The sequence below is a fragment of the Lutjanus erythropterus genome, chromosome 1 (genome assembly GCF_056507025.1).
Source record: "Lutjanus erythropterus isolate fLutEry1 chromosome 1, fLutEry1.hap2, whole genome shotgun sequence".
Lineage (NCBI taxonomy): Eukaryota > Metazoa > Chordata > Actinopteri > Lutjaniformes > Lutjanidae > Lutjanus > Lutjanus erythropterus.
The window spans coordinates 50,124,851-50,139,814 of record NC_139317.1 but is presented as its reverse complement, the minus strand read 5'-3'; positions in this window follow the sequence as shown (position 1 = coordinate 50,139,814).

Here is a 14,964-nt window from a genome sequence, read left to right as displayed (position 1 = left end):
AGAAATGTATAAAAACACTGCAAACTCTGGCTTTTTTGCAGAATACCAACCATGTAAAGGAAAAAAAGATAAGAATTCTTTATTCAAGGGTCAGACAGATACAGCTACCATTTCCTGCCACCTACAAAGTTTTAGAGGAATGGATTTTTTTTTAATTCGTATAGATATTCTGGGGCAGTGGTTCTCAAACAGGGGTCTGTGGCACAAGTGGATTGGTGAAAAGTTTTTAGACTCATTAATTAAAAAAGAATATGTAAATAAATATCTAGCCTATAGTTGTATTCATAATTCAACAAATAATATATGTTAAATCTTAGCAATGCCTTTAGCTATAATGAAATGAGACAGAATAAGCAATGCCTGAAGTGACAATAAAGTCATTTCTGGTTTTGGTAGAACTTCTATTCCAATTGCTGATTCGAGGACATGGACCAAAAAAGCAAGTGGATTTTTCATTGTTATTATTTTTTGTTTGTTTGTTTGTTTGTTTGTTTGATATATCGATATATAATGATATATTGTATATTTGTTTATCCTAATTATCAAAGTTAAATACAGTTTGGGAGGGATGATACATAGACCCCTCTTCAAGATCAAGATCCGGTCGCTCACCTGGTAGAACACATGCCTCATTTGCAAAGGCGGACTCCTTGTGCAGATGGTTTCATTCCAGCCCTTGGACATGTGCTGCATGTCATCTGTTCTCTCTCTGCCACCTGTCCTATCACATTCTTCAGTCTGCCCTGTTATTGAAGCCAAAAAAATCAAGCTGTAATGTTATTCAATACATAAGACATGATTTTTAATGTCTGTAATGTGGAAACTAGCTTCTAACCCCTGAGTGGAAAATGAAGTGCTTTATACCAGCTTATCTCACTGTTAGGAGATATATTTTAAATTTTGCATGTCTAGAATAGATTTGAAAAGAATCTCAAGTCAATCTATGTTCGGATTCCTCATTAGCTCAACTGTAATTACGCATGTTCCATATGCAAAAACTGCATCCTTACTGCAGTGGCCCTGGTTTGATTCCAGTCAGAGTAGGGAGGAGGCTTAACTGTTTCTTAAGCAGAGGAGAACATGACAAAGAACTGATGAGAGACAGTGAGTTAGTAAAACACTATGGATTGGACTGTGCGGGGATAACATTTGTGGTCGATCTCATGAGAGATGTGCTCATGTAACAATAATAATGATCAACTTTTTTATGTACCACTTTTTTTAATGTTACCAAGTACTTTACAAGATAAAATAAAACTAGACAAGGCTGATAAATCTTCCATAACAACAATGCCAGAAATGAAAGTGATCATAACAGGGAGACTTTGGTCTGTTACAACTTTCCATCAGCAGAGTGATCACACAATTACAGTGCTTTCACAGTCTTACATGGTGATACAGTTGATTTCATTTCCACTGGATGCCCACATCTGCCAGGCTCACAAAATGGCATTCATGGACACAGGAAGTACAATTAGGCTTACAAAGTATTCAGTTCTTAAAGGATAACTTCAGTATTTTTCAACCTGGGTCCAATTTCCCCATGTGTATGTGTGTGCATGATTGATGGGGACAACTCATTTTGAAATTGGTCCAGTATTGAGGGATGCAGATGCAGCCAGCAGTCGCGAAACAAGTTGCAACAATATATATGGGGGCAAATGCCTCCTGTAAAATTTCATGCATTGAAAGTGCTTTTTTTTCACCACAGACCAGCTCAGATCACCAGTGTAAACTCTGTTAACTCTGTTAACAGCATGCAAAGCACATCTCTGTGACAAAATCTCATGGGATCTTAGCGTGTTGCCAGAAGAAAACAAAGGAACCATGACTGAGAGCCGGTCAGAGTGGAGTTGGTTGTCCCTGAGTGCAGTTGAGAGTTTCACTATATCGATTACAAAAGAAAAAAAAAAAAAAAAAAAAGATGCTGAAGTCTAATTGTGCTACAAATTGATGCTAACATTCCTGTCCAGACACTGCATCTTGCAGACCATCGGGTCTGCAGTGTACACTTTTCCCAAGATCACTACTGCCAGCCCAAGAAGAGAATACATCTGATTTTAACTCATATGCTACAAGTCTTTAAAGTGGCAGAAAAATTCCTCAAAGTTAAAAATGTTTGGTGTAAATCATCCCCACTATGGAATAATGGTCACCTTTTATCTAGGGGGAAACCTTTTACTAACAAAGCCTGGGAAGATAAAGGTATTACAACAAGATATTAATGGGGCAAGCACAATCCTTAAATTCCATACAATATTGACAAACATTCTCTTTTAGGGTCAGTTTGTAAAGCCTATAAAGTTCAGTGGGAATCAGCCTTACAAGAACATCCTATTGTAAGTTGGATACAGTGTGCTCCAGATGAATAGTGGCTTATATATATGACAAATTAATCTTACTTGGCTTGGGGGGGAGACATAGCTGAGATGGAACAAAAACTGAAATGGGTTGTAATTTGGAATAACGTTCCTGATGCCTCCTAAAACCCAAACCATCAGTATATATACATTTGAAATTTTGTCGTAGAGCATACCTTAAAGGGGACCTATTATATTCATTTTCGGGCCTTTGTATTTGATTTCTGGACTCCTATAGAGCAGCTACACACGATCGCCCGCACAGAAAGCTTTGTAGATCTTCGGGACGCAGTGCCTCTCACTGCATCTCTTCCTTGTATTTTCTGCGTCCCGCGAAAACGGTCTTTGTAATTTACTCCACCCCCCCGGCCCTGCTCCATGTACGCCTCCCGCCGAGCCCACTCCACTGTGATTGGTCGCACTCCCGAGGACTTCCGAAGGGCTGGCGAGCGCTGCCGAGCCCGGCTACCGGCTAATCCAGCTTCATACTGGCCCATGTTGACAAAACAGTCCCCTGTGACATACTGTAGACAGAGAAAAAAAGGAGGTATTTTTCTTTTGCTGGCCGGGAAAAAACAACTCTATCCACTTCTGCCTGGTGCTTGCCTCTTTAGGAAAGCTAAACAAAGGTAATTTTCCCTCACACCCGAACAAACATTTTCTAGGAGCCATTGCTCAACGTGCTAACACTGTGAAATCGTTGTAGACAGCAGAGCAGCGCACAGCGATGTAACTTCCGAAGCAGAGCGGGGGAGCGGGCAGGCCTAGAGCATATGCCGGGGTATGACCATATAAGTAAGTCTGGCATGCATTAACATCAATGTTACTAGATCGTTAAAAAAGACAGTAAAACACAGCGTGCAGAGCCATCCAAAACAGCTTGCAGGGCTCACTTCCAAATGCATGAACCTCATTATCTGACGCTTTGGAATCGTTTAACATGAGTATCCGACATTGTGACAACATTTATAGGTCAAAAAAGAGGAAAAGCATAATAGTTCCCTTTTAAACCGAGAATTAGGCATCAAATAGGACTAGCCCCTGACCCATACTGTTCTTTCTGTTCCCATAGAACTGTTGGCTCCTTTATTCATGTTGTATGAAAATGTGCAGGGATTCTAGATTTCTGGGCAAAAGTTGTTAATACCCTGGCAAGACTAATTGGGGTGGTATTACCAATGCTGTACATCCTGCTGTACATCTTCTAAATGACGATTCCTGTCTCTCCCTCACGGCTAAAGCACGCAAAATCTGGCTTGCGGGCCTAACTGCAGCCAAGAAGATTGTAGTCCAGTGCTGGAAACTTCCTCACAATATCTCAAATATTAATTGGCTCTGGAGCTTTTTGGACATTCCTTACCTGAACTACCATCAGCAAGGATTATTGATGCAGGACCAAACACAATTTTAATGTGGATGAATCTGATATCTGACTTGAAAGACTTTCTGTCTAAATAGGACTGCTCTGATCTATCCTGTTGGTTGCTAGAGGGGAGCTGGGGTATGGGCAAGAAGGGATAGGGAAAGAGGTTGAGGGCTGGGGGTACATAAACCTAAAATGTAAAATGGCAATTTGCTGGACTGGCTTTTAGCCTATTTGTTATTGTTCCAATAAAAAATTAATGATAAAAAAACCTTAAGTATCCAAAAGTACACATTACAAAGTTCATTTCTATATACACTGCTTATTGTTTGAACCTTGAAACTCTCTAAAACCACCACAATGGTGCTCTGACCATGATGAAACACTATAAAAACTTCAGCATAGAAATGCAATCAAAAACAAAAAGGACAGCTATTGTCATTTTTTCTGATGTAACTGTTAAAATCACAGCATAAAATCAGATTGAAGCCAAGGAAGTTCTCCAAGTCTGTTATATAACTGAGATTTCTTTCTGGCTTCAGGGGCAGTATAATTGTGTGGTATTTTTCACCCAAATAAAAACAATCCAACATTAAAAGCCTACCTGAAATTATTTATCTTTTTCTAATTCTAACAACATCTTGAGATTTCATTTTGTCTTTCTCCTGCCGTCATCATTACTGAGTTTTGTTGGAATGAAAGAGGGAGTGCTTGCTTGGGCTTGTTACAGAGTGCCTGGATGACGCATTTCTGCTTTTGCATCAATCCCAGTTAAGAGTGGGTACTGTACTTGGTTTCCTTCTGTGAGGAACACAGCATGGGGCCAGTCGCATTTTAGAAAAGAAGAAACAACAACAGCTGACTTCAAAGTAATGACAACCTTTCTAGAAATGTGGTACAATCGTACAAGAGTACGATATTTGTTTCCAGAAAAACAAATACTCAAGTGAAGTACAGTACTCAAGTAAATGTACTTTCTTACTGTCCACCCCTGCATATATGGAGGGGATGATTTTGTACTGTAAATACTTACAGTGTGCAAGATTTATGCAGGATCTGCTAGTGTCTCTAAAGACTGGAACAGTTTGTAGACTGCTCAGCAGTGCAGTCAAGAGTACAATTATTGAAAAGTCATTCATCAGTAGATGTGTTCTGAACATGTGCCTCCTTGAACCTGCTGTAAGTGCCAGTGGGTAATGGGTACTTGCTTCTGATAGCAGTGATGATCCAGCTTGGCAGCACTCTTCTGTTACCATAAACAAGACATTCTCTGACAGCCCACTCCAGCACCACATGATAGGCTGCAAGTCTGTACTGGCTGGACGAAAGGAAAGGGTTAAGATGATTTAGAAATGTCTGAGGGCAAACTAATGCATGCAACAGAAAAGGCGCATCTGTCAAATAATTCTAGGTACAGATATTACATGCATGAAGACATATTATTTATACTTACTCAATGGATAGCTAATCATTTGGTCGATGTGGTTTTGGTTGCCTCCGATTTATTTTGGGCACATGAAAGAAGGTATCCAGCACTGCCCTGCTGGTCAGAGGGCGGAAATCCTGTAAGGTGGTGTGGTGGAAAATCTGAAAATTAAGACAGACCCCAATGACCAAGATTGTCTTTCTGGTGTTTTAATCGAGCTTTGCAAAGGATCAGTACACAGTCACACACAAAGTGAAAAAGGAACTGATAATGAGTCAAGAATGTAAATCTGTTTTACAGGGTTAGGAGATGAAGGAGGTTGGGTCAGGATGGACCTGAAGTGCTTATCGGGAGAATCGGGATGTGATTGTGTTATCAGAAGTTGTTCTTCCAAAGAGAGAACAACTGTGTGTCCAAGGACGAGTAACCAGTTAGTGCCTGACAGAACATCAGAAATAACTAAGAGGAACAACAGTGACCAGTTTGGTGAATAATTTTCCCACCACAGTGGTTACACAGCGTTGACTAATTTCTCTATCATCCCCGGACACATCAAGACCATAAATACTGGGCAACAGGTCCCACTTGTTACAACACAGACATGTGGGTATAGAGTCACAGCATTCACAGGAGCACAACCAGTCTTCACAGATTCACAGACATGCAGCAGCTGCTTCACCCTCATCTGCCCGTTGCCCCTCTCTCTCTATCCTCATCCGCTCTTTCTTTGTAGGAACTCAAACTCCTCATCCGTATACTCGGGCTCAAATAAGTACTGGCAGCCACTGAAATCAAAGGTCTCATCTACATTCTCCAAATCAGGTAAATATTTAGCCATGACACTTCAATCGGCCTAGTAAACTCTCACCTGTACTATGGGACAACCAACTGACTTTTACAAGTCATGGCTCCTCTGTTTTTTTCCGGTAACAAGCAAAGATCCCGTGAGATTTTGTTACACACAGCCCGGAGCAAGTGAAGGGTAAGACAGACGCTTCGCATGCTGTTGACAGAGATAAAACTGGCGATCTGAGCAGGTCTGTGGTGAAAAAAAGCACTTTCAATGCACGGGGCGCATTTGTCCAATGTATACTGTTGTACTTATTTTGCAGCTGCCAGCTGCATCTGCCTTCCTCAATACTGGACCAATTTCAAAACGAGCTGTCTCAATCAAGGCTAAGGTTGAAAATTTCCAAAGTTGTCCTTTAATACTCACTCATAATTACACCATATCTAGATGGAGACAACATTCTATGAAATTTTCTGACCATTCTATGGCCATTATCACTAAAGGCTAAAACACACCGGGCCACGCTGCATCACTCTCGTCCAAGACACTGTGCTTGGAATATATCTCGACCTCAGCATCTCTGACCCCCCATCTTTGCCCTCAAGCTAGCGTGTGTTGTCAGACTGAGCTCCTGTCTGTGCATGAGAGCAGAGACAGTGGTCTGAAGAAGTGTGTGTGTTAAAGTGATAGTTCACCCAAAAATGAAATTTCACTCATGCCATTTACACCATGTTTTTAGCCTAAATTTCATCTGTAGCCTCTCAGCCCGGAACTGTGCACACACCTGAAGCAGGTACACAAGCTCTTGCCCAAGTGGTGTAGCTGCAGCAAAGAAATGATGTTCCTCTTCTATATCGGTCCTTGGACATTTTCTTTTTGGTTGAGAGTTTGCAAAGTCAACTGTACGCATAACAAGTAACTATTTCTGAGAAGATCTCGCTCTGTCTGAGTTGCTTCCAGGTAGCATGTAAACACAGGTATGAAAGTATCGCAAGACCTTGTATATCTCGTGTTGCACCGCTTGGGCAAGAGCTTGTGTACCCACTTTAGGCGTGTGCAAGCAACTCCGGTCTGAGAGGTTACAGTTGACATTTAGTCTAAAAATATGGCGTCTTTTTGGGTCAAATTTTAAGGTTGCAGCTTACGGACACTTGGGCTACACCACACAAAGAGTATGGAGACATTTTGTGGGGTTTTTTGTGTTCTTTTTCTACATTTTAAAACTGGTCACCATTCACTACCATTGTACTAAGTTTGGCCGCAACACTGTTTTCCACTGAAGCTCCAGGAGTGTTTTGTGAACTGGAGATCTTCACCCATCCTCACATCAGCACAGGGATGAGTAGATATCAGGAGAAATTTAATTTGTGGGTAAACTATCACCTTAGGCTCTCAATACTTTCTAACCTCTAAATGAATGACTGTGGATTCAAGTTTAGTTTCTCACCTGTGATGCTGTTTATACTTTTAGGTCACTGCTTTATTTTACCATTTCTTTATATTCGCTTAAGAAGTAATAGCAATGCTTCAATTTGTGTTCAACATTGTAGAGAAAGGCTATGTAGCAGTAGGTTTGGGCCAAAAATACACGCATATGTGTAAAGCCATTGATGGAATTGTACTTTTGGAATTGGTTCTTAAGTGGGTTAACAGGGTGTCAAGGCCCATCCCTTATCTTGGGGCTCTCGAGTTGCTTACCTGGTAGTGCACATGCCCCATATGCAACACTAAAGTCCTTACTGCATAGCCCCTGGTGCATAGCCCCCTCTTCTGTGCTTTGTTCTTGCTACATGCCACGGCTTGTCCTGTTATTGAAAAAAAAGAAAATTATCATATTACATATGTGAGAGTGCTGTTTGTGGACTACAGTTCAGGGTGTAACACCATAGGGCCCTTCAGGCTCATCAGCAAGTTAAAGAATCTGGGCCTGAACAGGTGATGGGTACCTCCCTCACCCGCTATGTGGTGTGTGTGCGTGAGTGTGTGTACATGTGTGCATCTTTGTAGGGGTAAAACTATATGAGTTAGTGGTCCTCATTGCATGTTTGCATTCACTCTGCTTCATGTGGATGTGAACCACAGAAATACAATGTGAGCTTAATGCTGATGTAGGTAAGTTCAAAGCCACTCGATAACATCAATCACACGTGCACTCCGTGTAATGCATACATGTGTATCAAGGACCCAGGTGCAGAGAAAACAAAAACCAAGTTGGGAAAAGTTTGAGTCTGTGACTTCAGATGCATTAAATTTGCACATGGGAATCAATAGTGGAATTGGAAATCTCAATTCTTAATGATTCTGGAGTAATCGTAATTTTGGAACTGGTTCTAAAGTAAAACCGGGTCTTGATGCCCATCCCTAATAGCTACTGCTATATTTTGTAAGCTACTTTTACAGTATGGCTTACAATTTATTCAAAAGATATTATCTTAACCCTTGTGCATTCCTTAATAAGTACAGCACATATTAGGGATGCACCGATCGACCAGAACTGGCCGGTTTTCAGCATGACCTGCCCTGACCGGTGACTGGCCGGTCAGCGTCACATATCTGATTCTGTGCCCGTCATTGTCACACACGAGTTCTGCACGATGGTCACGTCATGTGCGCAGCAGACAAACTGACCGCTGATAACAGCTACACACACAGAGAGAGTCAGAGAGACAGAGAGAGAGAGAGAGAGAGAGAGAGAGAGAGAGAGAGAGAGAGAGAGAGAGAGAGAGAGAGAGAGAGAGAGAGAGAGAGAGAGAGAGAGACTTTGTGTGTGTGTGTAAACTCATGGACTCTCAGACTTTGTGTTTTTCTGTTTTTCTTGCACCTGTGTCCTTCATGCAGCTGTCTGTTTACATGAATGAGATGAATGAGTGAATGTTTGACTGTGGATTATTGAGGGACTTTGAACTTTACTACAAGTAAAGCTCAAAGCTCACATTTAATTTCTCTAAGTCCACATTCACATCAAGTATAGTTAACAGCAGACATACAAAAACAACTTTGAAGACTGCAGGATGAGAGCCAAAAAAAAAACCCAAACATGCTTTTATGCTCCAATGGCAATGGGATCAAAAATCGCAGTTTTGCCACTAGTCAAGGGGACAAAAATATCTTCTGGATGTAAATTGGGGAACATTTTCATTACACAGTTTATTTTAGAGATATCATAGCATATGAAGTTTAAGTGTCTAAATTAACACAAAAATACACAACCTGACCAAAGTGTATGCAATATGCATTAACACAGCCAAAATGATGGAAAAATTAAAATCCAAAAGGAAAAAAATGTCCATGGGTGTTATTGAGGGTTAAATAGTGTTCATAATTACGCCATGTCTTAATAGGGGCTAGGGCTGAACAAATTTTAAGAAATATCTAGTTGCAATTATTTTGATTGATTTTGCTATTGCAAAAGGATTTGTAATATTGAAAGAAAGGATATTTTTTACATTATTCTCAGTTGAAAAACACATTAAAATGATTATGGTGTGTTATTTTCAGGGATCTGCACTAAACTAGAGAATGATGTGTTGGCCAGTACACCTCTGCAGCACCACAATATTTATTTAAAATGGTATTTTGACCTTAATTTTGCCTTTAAAAAATGTTGTGCATCCTGTGATTTGAAAATTGCAGCAGAACATATTGAAATTGTGACAAAATTTTGATTAATTGTTCAGCCCTAATAGAGACTAAATTCTATCTGTCCTATTTTTTGGATTAACCAATCACACCTTTTAAAAGAATAAGTCATACCCAGCAACAGCGTCAACCACACCTCCTCACCAAGATAAAAATTTCTGTCCCTCCTTTTTTTTTCATTTTTTAGAATGTTTGTGAGTACCGCTCCAGATATTCAGAGGAGAGATACATGGCTTTCACTGAGATGTTGCAAAGGTCAGACTTTAAACAGAGTGGAATTGGCCATGGACACTGCAATCGACACAATTCTAATCATACAGTTGGTCTAATCATGTTGGTTGGTTAATGGTTTAATAATTTGTGTATCAATTACTTTGTGGCTGATCAGGTTAATTATCAGCTAATTATTGTCAGTTTCTAACTGCAGTATGCAATAAATGGTTGCCCTTTGTGTGTGTTTACCTGTCACTCACTACTGAAGGTACACAACACAACAAAAAGAACTGATACTTTTATACTAGTGAAACATAAAATTAGCCTTTAAATTGTCTGATTGACTGCATTTATTCATTGGTTTGATTAATGGTTTACAGTCTAATAATGGGTGTTTGTGTTGGTTATTTACAGTAGCTCATCTAGCTAATTATCAGCTAAAACTGTTTCATCTATATACAGTGTAATTACCACCTACTGTTTGTGCACTTTTGTGCCCTACAATTTGGCCAGAAAGCCCCAATAAATTTGAATTCATCATAGGCCAAAGTGACTTCTCCTAAAAATGACCTCATTCTAGGCCTGAGTATATGATGCCAATAGCCTGTTCTGACAAAGAAAGAACCAATATTTTTATAGTCATACTTAAGCTACATCACATGGAAGCAGCTTACCTTAATGGTGATAACACACTTGCCACTCTGTATTTTACACGCAGCAGCAAACTCCTGGAACATAAGTATGCACACAAAGTGTTAAAGTGAAAAACACGGTGACACAAAACATTGCGTGGCAAAAACATAATATAGGACAAGCAAATGTATAATTCCTCTGGGATGAAAAAAAAGAAACATTCCAAAAACACAGAAATAACCTGATAGTTTAGTCTCACTGGCAAATTTGGCATGAATGCAACGAGTTGTGGCAAAGGACAAGCCCATCGTTGCTTTGTGATCATCTCATGAAATCTTTGAATTGATACAGCAAAGTACGTAGTAATTTGTGTGTTACTGTATCTTCTGTTTGTTCTGTTTTGTCACATGCTTCTGTCTTTTATGTGATACAGAACAGGATTTAGCTGTAAACCAGTATTAAATGAGTCAGGGCTGTTTAATTTGAACTGTAAACAGTAAAGGTGAACAGTAGAGTACAGTAAAGATGGACGTTACTATGCTCAATGATATAATGAAATATAGCAATATGTGGATTGTATAATTTGTCGTGTGATTACTGCTGTTCTCTCAAGGAGACTTTAAAAAGTTTTACATGGCTCATGTATCAAAATAAATGTTTTTATTCTTCAGTGCTTGTTGTCAAGGTTTATTGCACGAATGCAATAATATGTTTTCCTTTCTTCGTTAAGGACATGTTTTCATTATGAAGACTTGTTCAGTCAGTCTGTCAAAATATGTATCCCCCATCATGCGGGGACACACATTCTGTCAGGCTGTATTTTCAGTCTGCCAAAATATGTATCCCCTGTCTACAAAGCCAGTCTTTACCATATCATCAAGTGGTTTTATTTTACAATTTCTTACCCAGCAAAAAATAGAAAAAATTATACGTCACATGAAAATAAATATCAGTCTAATTTAATTACATACAGCATTCTGAAAAGAACAAATGACCAACATAACATTACATTCTCAACTTAATAACTAGGTAGACACAAAAAATGAATGCTCCATCCTGTCTAGATTACAGTCAATTGTCTACTCATATACAGCATGCTAGCCACGTTCATAGCCACACCTCACTGTGTCACAAACTCACTCACAAACTGTTAAAAACACGGCCAATTATCACTGAAACACATGGCGGACTTTCACCCAACATGTACACATGAACCAGTGAACAGGATGGGTGGTTTTAGTGCTAACGTTTAGACATAATGTAGGATACTGATCCAATGCTTACCTTGCGGAGCAAGCGAAAATAAACTTTGAAAAACATGGCGTCCTACACGGAGCAAATCCCAACACTACGGTGCCCTGGAAGGGATAAACAGAGCGAATCACCAGATCAACTGCAGAACAGGCAGCGCAACAGTACCACCCTGTGACGTAAATAGGCAACTGCGCAACATCAAGTAACTGTCTGACAAAAGGAATTGAGAACCGTAACACCAGTAATAGCATTTTAATTATTTTCAGTGTGATAAAATAAGATCAACAAAATATTTAAAAAGTATCAATGCCATTTTTTATGATTGAACAACACAGGGCTACACACACATACAGCATATATACACAAATATAAAGAAATATAATCTAAGGAGTATTTTCACAAATGTCTGACATTTCATATATGATTAACCAAATCATTTCAGCTCTTAGTGTGAGGGCCTGTACTTAAATTCTGTCATGATATAACACTTTAGAAATACCAATTTGAAGTAGTTAGATTCAGAAAAAGTATTCCATCCATCCACAACTGCTTGTCCTGACAGGTGTTGGTGGTGGTGGGGTCCACCTGACAAATATCACTTTGTATTCACTTTATTTGTGTTTTGGTCTGCACCAAATTTCTGCTGTTTGGTGCTAGGTAGGTAGTGTACAGTGAATTTATCACAGCCTTTTCACTGAAAACTGAATAGCTGCCTGCTGTTGCTAGAACCTGGGTTGATGACACTGAGGGTGAGATCTGAGTTTGCCATCTAGAAAATCAGAACAATCAGTTAAAAGAAGGTTAAAAAGTGTTGATTAATTAAGTGGTGATAATTTTTTACTTTGTAATAATTCACTAATATGGATTACTGCACTTTTAACAAACGAGAAATTGTTGTGTAAGCGGCAGTTTTTTAAAGAGTGATTATATATATATATATATATATATATATATATATACACAGCTTATAAAATTTTATAAATTTTATTCTTTTTCTATTTTTACCTGTTATAATGAAGGAAAACCCCAAACAGAAGTTTAGTGTGCATGTGTAGGCCTACTTTGAAATGAATTAAACACTGAACTATGCGTGCCTATTTGTGTAAAATTAATAAAATAAAAACTAGCCCACTTTAATATAAATAAAACATAGTGAAGTCCATTTCAGTGTGCTGTCATAGTTTTCTGTTTTTGTTTTCCTCAGCCACGTACAGCAATCAGCACCAAAGCACCTGAACATACAAACAAAACTACATCAGCTCCGGGTCTAAAATAAATGTTTTTCTGAAAAGCAATAACCTATTAAATGCTAGTGTTCTCACCTATTTAATGTGACTTGATTTTCATCTGTGAGGCGGGAGCGATATTTGGAATTTATGAAGTTCATGCTTCATGCTCACATAAGTATGTTGAGCCAAAGATGGACAGGACTTCAAATGGTTTTTCATGTTCATATAAGTGTCAGGAATGGCATTTCATGTTTCACAAACAAGTTTGTCGGGTTTGGGGGGGGTTTCAATATCACTCCATTAGTGCTCTTTAGCGAGAACGGCCTTCTGACAGATGACTTTTTCAAGATCCGCTGTCAGGCTTTTGAACTTGGACACCCATAAGTCTTTATCCGCTATGTCGGCCAGTTCAATTTCAAGATCAGGCTGAATTACTCTTGCGAATGCAAAAAATGTTCAGCAGGGATGGGTCCATGTCCAGGGGTGTGACAGGGAAGGACAGAGTGTTTTTTTCCCTTTCTGAACTCGCTGAATCTTTCCCCAAATGCTGTTTGAGCACACAGTGCTTCTGGGTGCAAGATGCAGTGAAACGTCAGCAGCTTTCGATCCAGTGACTTCTGAAGTAAATTCACAAAGCCCTTCTGTGCTCCTCTTATACTACTGTCAGTTGCCACTGACACCAGGTGAGTGGTTTTTTTTTCCTTTGGCTTTTAGGCACAACAGCCTCACAAATGTCCTCCCCCCGTGTTTGGCCTTTTAGCGTTATAAGTTCAATCAGTTCTTCCTGCAACCCATCAGAGTTTACACATCTTCATAACAGTGCTGTTACATCACTTGACTCATCACAGGCAATTGAATATGCTTGAGCTGAATTGATGTCATTAATTTGCTTACTGGTGATGTTTGATGCCATTTTAATGGCCCTGTCCTTGACGGTCTTTGCAGAGAGAGGCACTTCTTTAATTTTCTGAACAATTTCCTGTTTTGTACTTTTCAGCAAATGCTTGCTCTGAAAATGTCTTTCAACGTTACATTTTTTTTTGTTTGCTAATTTCTCGCCACATATCAAGCACACAGGTAAGCCAGCATCGCTGGCAGTTAAGGCAAAGGAATATGTCCACGCAGAATTAAACTCTATTTTCCTCTGAGACTTTTCTTTTTTTGGATTTATTCATGGTTGGCTTACCGAGGGCGGGGATCGCACACTCAAGAAGCCCCCTGCAGGTAAAGGTGTGGATAGACGTGGATGTGATGCATATTTTAGTTGACAGATTATTAAAACTTTTTAAAATTAGTTTCACCTCAAACTCCAAGATAACTGTGCAACAAAATAAATAAAAATGAAATAAATCAAAGTTAAATTAAGAAATAACTGTTATTCATTTGCTTTCTTTTCTTTTTTTTCTGTCAAAGCCAGAGGGAGCCACTACAAGGAGGCTGAAGAGCCGCTTGCAGCTCCAGAGCCATGGGTTGCTGACCCCTGCCTTAGGCCTTCTTGAAGGTCAGTGATATCTTGCTGGTGACTAAGCCATCGAGACCAATGCTGTTGCACGGTGGCTGACTTGATAGTACTGACTTGCTACAGACTTTCGTGGTGTAGTGGAGGATCTGCATGTCCGGGACTGAAATTGCGCTCATCCCGGTGTCTGTTAGAAAAGAATTTTCAGACACTTGAATTTTCTTCATTAAAGTTTCTCCTAACAGCACAGCACAGGACAGCAGACAGAGCTGTGTTAGTAGACAGAAAAAATAAAACTGGAGACTCATGATCCTTATCCATTAGTACACCTCTTAATATTAAACAAAAACTTAATTATAACTTACCCAAACAATAGTAACAGTAACAGTAACTGCAGTAAAGTTTTAGTACAGAAAACTCTTGTTCAGCTATTATTGTGTGGTGTTTGCTGCCCTCAAGTGGAGTTTATATATGGCACGTATATGACACGTATGGCATGGTTTGTATATAGTACAAACATGTCATGAGCTAACTGCGGCCTCCCCCTTATTCCAGCAAAATCCTTTTCCATTTTGCTGCATTTTTGGTGTCTGGCAAA